Source organism: Coenobita brevimanus, chromosome 50 (assembly GCF_032717465.1).
Source record: "Coenobita brevimanus isolate Jiangsu-jjx chromosome 50, ASM3271746v2, whole genome shotgun sequence".
Lineage (NCBI taxonomy): Eukaryota > Metazoa > Arthropoda > Malacostraca > Decapoda > Coenobitidae > Coenobita > Coenobita brevimanus.
In genome coordinates this window covers 51,689,000-51,694,999 of record NC_137003.1, presented here as the reverse complement: position 1 = coordinate 51,694,999, position 6,000 = coordinate 51,689,000, and the positions used below count along the sequence as shown (strand labels likewise).

General features: G+C 44.6%; 1 protein-coding gene across 1 annotated transcript in view; it reads left to right on the top strand.

Moving 5' to 3' along the window:
• The window catches only part of LOC145399794 (dipeptidase 1-like), a 406,473-nt gene that overhangs the window by 7,718 nt on the left and 392,755 nt on the right, over nucleotides 1–6,000 (top strand). The window lies entirely within an intron of this gene.

The window sequence follows — 6,000 nt, the reverse complement described above, 5'->3', positions numbered from 1 at the left end:
TTCACCTTAATACTTTCGAGTATCGTATCATTCATATTTTTTATATCAATATACAGCAGTGTAAATACTGTACGATGCAAAACATATTCAGCTCCTTTACTATCATGAAATCATTATATTCTATTCTTATCACCAGTATTAGTTAGCTCAGGAGAGACCTCTGGAAATGTAAGGATTCAGTAGCATTCCACTGTCTCCATTTAGATTTTGTTCTTGCTATAGCTACACGATTTTATGCAGCTTTTCATTATGAAGCTGTTACGCATTTCTGTAATACTGTTGCTTCCTCCAGACGAAAGATCTCTCATACTGAACGGATTAAAGAAGGCTCTCTGAAACCCCTCCAGTTCGAAAAGTCTCTCCTGTGCTGAATAAAATCTTTTAGAAGCATCAAAAATGGGAAATGAAAAATGCGCCTTTTAGTGAAGTGGTTAACGTGCTGTAGGCAGAAATAAACTGGTAAGGGAGTCGTGCTACACAGTCTCCTAAGCATACACTAATTCGGTCCTTTGTTTCCTACTTGGTTCCCTTTCTTTGTTTACTATTTCTAAAGCTGTGCCACTTTATTCACCTTACTGACCTGCATGGATATTGAGTGATGACTGAACGAATGTATGGCGTATTTCATGGGCACTCTGTTGACGGTTACCCTACTCTTGTGCATTCCTGTTATCTTTTCTGGATCCTGCCAACCGACGACGATCACGATGATGATAACGATGATGATGATGAGGGTGATGTTGTTGTTGTTGTTGTTGCTGATGATGATGATGGTGATGTGTGAGCTGACTGACTGACCTGGCTTTGGCTAATTATCGAACCCTCTGAGGTCGCTGCTGTTAATGAAGCGTGTGTGAGACGAGACGCTCGAGAGCAACACACACACACACACACACACACACACACACACACACACACACACACACACACACACACACACACACACACACACACACACACACATGTGAAGCAGTACGTTCCCTCGCTTCCGTGCAAGGGTGTAATAATGGTACAAAGGACAATTCGACAACTACACTCCTCCTGCTATACTGTAACGGAAAGAAATGCTTTTTATGGGGGAGGGGCGACCCCCGGAAGTCCCACACAGGTTAATAAAACCCGATTCTGGTGAAGGCCTACCACAGTTCAAAATTTTGTGTTCCTCGGTAAACAAAAAGTGTGGTGTTTCTTCTTCCCACGGGGGCCACCCCCTCCCTCCCCGAGCTGGCAAGGAAATTCCACCCTAACTAAAACCTGGTTCGAGGGGATGTCTACCAGTGTGCAAAATTTCCTGTTCCTGTGTAAAAAATGAATAAATAAATGGCCGTGCGGATCGGCTTTGGCTGGGACCCATTGGAGCCACCCCCTTCTCTTGGCGGCGCCTCACCTGCGTTAATCATGCCCTGATTGAAGGTCTACCACTTTACAAAATCTCTTCCTAAAAAAAAAAAAAAAAAAAAAAAAAAAAAATGGACGTGCATGACGTCTTGGCCAGAACCTCCGAGGCCAATTCCGCCAAGGAGGCGGCCCTCGCCTGTTCCACCCTGTCTAAAACCTGGTCCAAGCGAAGGTCTGCTACTGCGGAAAATGGTCTGTTTCTAGGAAAAAAAAATATATATATGGTCGTCCATGACGGCTTTGACCGGTAATCCCGGAAGCTTCCCTTTCCCCTCGTTGCGGGTGGGCCTCGGCGATCTGCCTGCCTAAAACTGGTCCGGATGGAGGTCTACTGCTATGCAAACCTTCGCTTTCCAACACATCTCGCATTAAATCTGGATCCTGTTCTTCAAAAAAGGTACAGTAACTCAGTAAGGAAGTGACACAGGGACAAGCACTGTAACTGGCCGTCCCGGTGGATGTAGCAAAAATGAAGAACTGTATATTGGGAAGCAGGCTGAGTCTGGGATGGATACAGAAACAAACTGTCAGTCAGAGAGACATACAGTGCGACAGACAGGTAAATACTTGTACGTACGCTGTATCACCCTCCGTGCACTCTAAAATAGGTATAAAAACTACGTGTTTGAAAACTGGTTGAGGCTATAATAGACAGACAGACTGGCAGATAGGCAGCCAAACAGTCACTCAGATGAACAGATGGACTGACGAATAGACATGATCAAACAGACAAACATACAGATTTCAATACCTCACACGCAGCAAGACATAAAAAGCGTCCTGCATTAAGCTGAACCTCGGATAGATAGGCAGACAGACCGATACTTAGATAGACAGACAGACAGATATAGACAGACAGACATAGCTGGATAGATAGATAGATACGGACAGACAGACAGACAAAGTTAGGCAGTGACTGACAAACACAGAGACGAGTGTACACAGGCAATCTCAAACATTTTCCCTCAAAGGAGAAAAACAGTGTCCTGGACAAGTAGGACCGGGGAGAGATAAACAGAGCAAGAGAGATAGACAGATAAAAAAGCAAGCAGATAGACAGATGACTAAACAGACAGAAAACGGGTATAACAGATTAGGAAGGTATATGACAGCAGTCTGGTGGTGGGATACATACTGTAGAAGAAGCAGATAGACAGAGGTATGATAGATAACTCAGAAAACAGACAGAAAGACAGACTCATCAAGCCACCTCCCCCTGTGTTCACAAAAAAAAGTATACAAATTAAGTGTCTGTGTGCAAGTTATAGATGGGAAAAGGAGAATACAAGCAAAAAGACAAACAGACAGGCAGAAAAACAGGCATACAAACTGAAAGACCCAAACACTCCCCTTACAAGGCCCAAAAATATTGTCGTGGAGTGGGCTGGAGCCGGAACAGAACTGAAAGGCAGCTAAACTGATAAACAGGCAGACAGAAAGGTAGACAGATGGATTTGCGAGACTCAGAGAGGTACAAAAACGGTGTTCTGGAGAGGACTGGAACTGGGATAGATGGGCAGAAAGACAGACCAGAAGACAGACTGATTGGCAGGTGAATAGACAGATAAATAGGTGAACTTAAGTAGCCCCCACGCAGCTCAAAAAGGCCCCCCAAAAATTGTGTCGTGGAGCGGGATAGGGCTCGGAACATCCATCTTGTATCTGGCCGGAGGGTGTGTCGCCGAGGGGAAAGTTAGAGCATTTAACGATGGAAGGGGTCAGAGTCCCCTGGTGGTCGTGGAGGGGAGGAGAGGGGAGAATGTGGGGGGTGGGGGAATTGAGGGGCGTGGGGATGGAATAGGAGAGAGGGAAAATGAAAAGTAGGAAGAGAAGGAAGGAAAGGAAGAAGGGAAAGAAGAATGTGGGGATAGGAGGACAGAGGGGGTAGGGATGGAGACCTGGTAATAAGGTGAGAATGGAAAGGAGAAACGGAAGAATACAGAGGACTTGCAGGGTGGGGAAGGAAAGAAAAGAGAGGAAGAGAGAGATGGGAAGAGAAGGCTTGGGTAGAGTAGGAAAAGGGAATTTTAATGGTAGGGTGGCGGTGTCTCCTGATGGCTGTGAAGGGAGGAGTGGGGGGAATGCAGAGGTTGCAGTAGGGATGGGAGAAAGAAGAAAAAGGAGGAAGGAAAGGAGAAAATGTATGTGGGGGAGAGGAAGTGATGGGTAGGGATGGAAGAGAGGATAAAGAGAAGAGAATGAAGGGTATAGGGGTGGAAAACCAACGGGGTAAGAAGTAAAGAAAGGGGGTGGAAGGGAGAGGAGATAGGTGACTGTGGAGGAGGAGACATGAAAGGAGTACGGATGGAAGGAGAAAGGGAAGAGAGGAGAGAACGGTAGTGGCTGGAACAGTGAGAGGGTAGGAAAGGGAAGAGAGCAAATTGAGGGGGATGTGACAGTGGGGAAAGAAATGTGTGGGGTAGAAAAAAGGAGAGCAGGAACAAGGGATGAAGGATAAATGGAGGAGAGGAAGGGGAGAGGAGGGGAAGAAATAATATGCATTAGAGATTGTTTTGTTAAGGAGGGGGAATGGGCACTGAAGAGATGGGGAAGGGATTGGAGGGAGGTATGGGATGTGGGAGAGGAGAGGAGAGGAGTGATAAGGAAATATGGGAGAAGGAAAGGAAGAGGGGGCTGTATCTTTGGTGGGTGTAGGTGGTGAATGTGAAATGGGGAGAAATGAAGAGGAAATGGGGAGACAGGTGAAGAATGGTGATATAAGAGGAGATGAATGAAGGCAAGGAAGAGAGGGGAGTATAAAGTGATTAGGGACTGAGGGACGTGTGCAGAGACAGGGGGAGGGAGACTGAAAGGGGTAATGAGGAGATGGCGAGATGAGAGGAGGAGTGAGTGGCATGAGAGGGGAGAAAGGGGATAGGGGTTTGACGTAGGGAATGGGTAAGACTCTGGAGAAAAGGGCGAGAGGGGAAAGATGGAGGGATAGGGAGGGGGAAGGCAAAAATAAGTGATGAGTGGGGAAAGAGGAAATAGATTTAGGATAAGAGAGAAGAGGGTGAGGGATTGTGGTGAGAAGAGAGAGAGAGAGAGAGAGAGAGAGAGAGAGAGAGAAACGGTGGAAGTGCAAAAAGAGGTGTCTGGATGATAAAGAAAAAAATAAAATAAATAAAAGGTGCAGGAAAAGAAAAAGCGCTGCAGGAGAAAAAGGAACGTGAGTCAAAAAGAAAGAGGTACGGAAGCAAAAAGGTAGACGGAGTAGCATGAGTGGATCAGTAATATAAAAAAAAGAAAATAGAATAAAAATGAAAAATGAAAATGAAAAACTGTTGAAGGAAAACGGAGGATGAATGGTTGACAAGCATTAAAAAAAACAGAGAAAGAGAAAAATGGTGGAAGGCGAGGATAAAATTGGGTGACATCAGACTGGGAGGCGGTGGATTGTGTGGAATCTGAGAGAGAGAGAGAGAGAGAGAGAGAGAGAGGTAACTAACGTAATGGTGGCTTGATTACGTCCTACAGGGAAAAAGGAGGACGTGTAGAAGTGGGGGTCAGGGATTTTTATTTAGGTAAGAGGGGTGAAAGAGGATAAGTAGGGTGTGTGTGTGTGTGTGTGTGTGTGTGTGTGTGTGTGTGTGTGTGTGTGTGTGTGTGTGTGTGTGTGTGTGTGTGTGTGTGTGTGTGTGTGTGTGTGTGTGTGTGTGTGTGTGTGTGTTGAGAGAGAGAGAGAGAGAGAGAGAGAGAGAGAGAGAGAGAGAGAGAGAGAGAAACGTGCAATATGTGTCAAGTACTCCTTCTTAATCACCACATATATAATTTCGATATAAATCAACACACACTTCCCACTGAAGAATCCTATACTCTCACTTACAATCGGCTTACCTTCATGCAAAGGTCACACACACACACACACACACACACACACACACACACACACACACACACACACACACACACTCTTTCCCCGACCTAAAGAACCATGAAAAGGACACCTAAACTTAGCCTCCGTTTTCCGTGAAGTAATAATATTTTCAAAGGCTTTTTGCCATCAGAAGTCAGCCCGTGATAAAGGGATGCGGGGAAAAATCGCACAAATGGATATTAGTCTCGCATGAAGTGACTTTTAATATTCATTCGGTTTAAAAGTGTGAGTTAATTAGTTTTGAAAAAGTATGCAAAACTTCCGGTGCCGTAATAAGCTCTTGCAATGGAAAATAATGATCGCTTTGAAGAGTTAAAACTTCATCAATAAACCTCCAATTCATAATCAACACGGTATTGTCCACCAACTAAAAAGTGTTTATAAACCAATCCAAAATGTTTTTCATACAGGCAGGATTAAAATCTGGCTATCTAGCTTTAGAACTGTGGATGTAATAAACTAACTAATGCAGATTAATCCTTGTGTCCTGGCAATGAACACATGATGATATGCTTCACCTGTCCGAAGGAGTTAATTGAGCCAGGTTACATAGATTTAAAAAAATTATTCAAGCTTCGTTAGTTGCAACAGAGCTGATAACAGTTAACTCTTACTGAAAGATGGAAATGCCAGGTTAAATGACGTCGATTTTCTCATCTTACAGATAAACGGACTAACTACCCAAGCGCCGTTTCAATGAGAGAGAAATGCCTACAAATTAAATT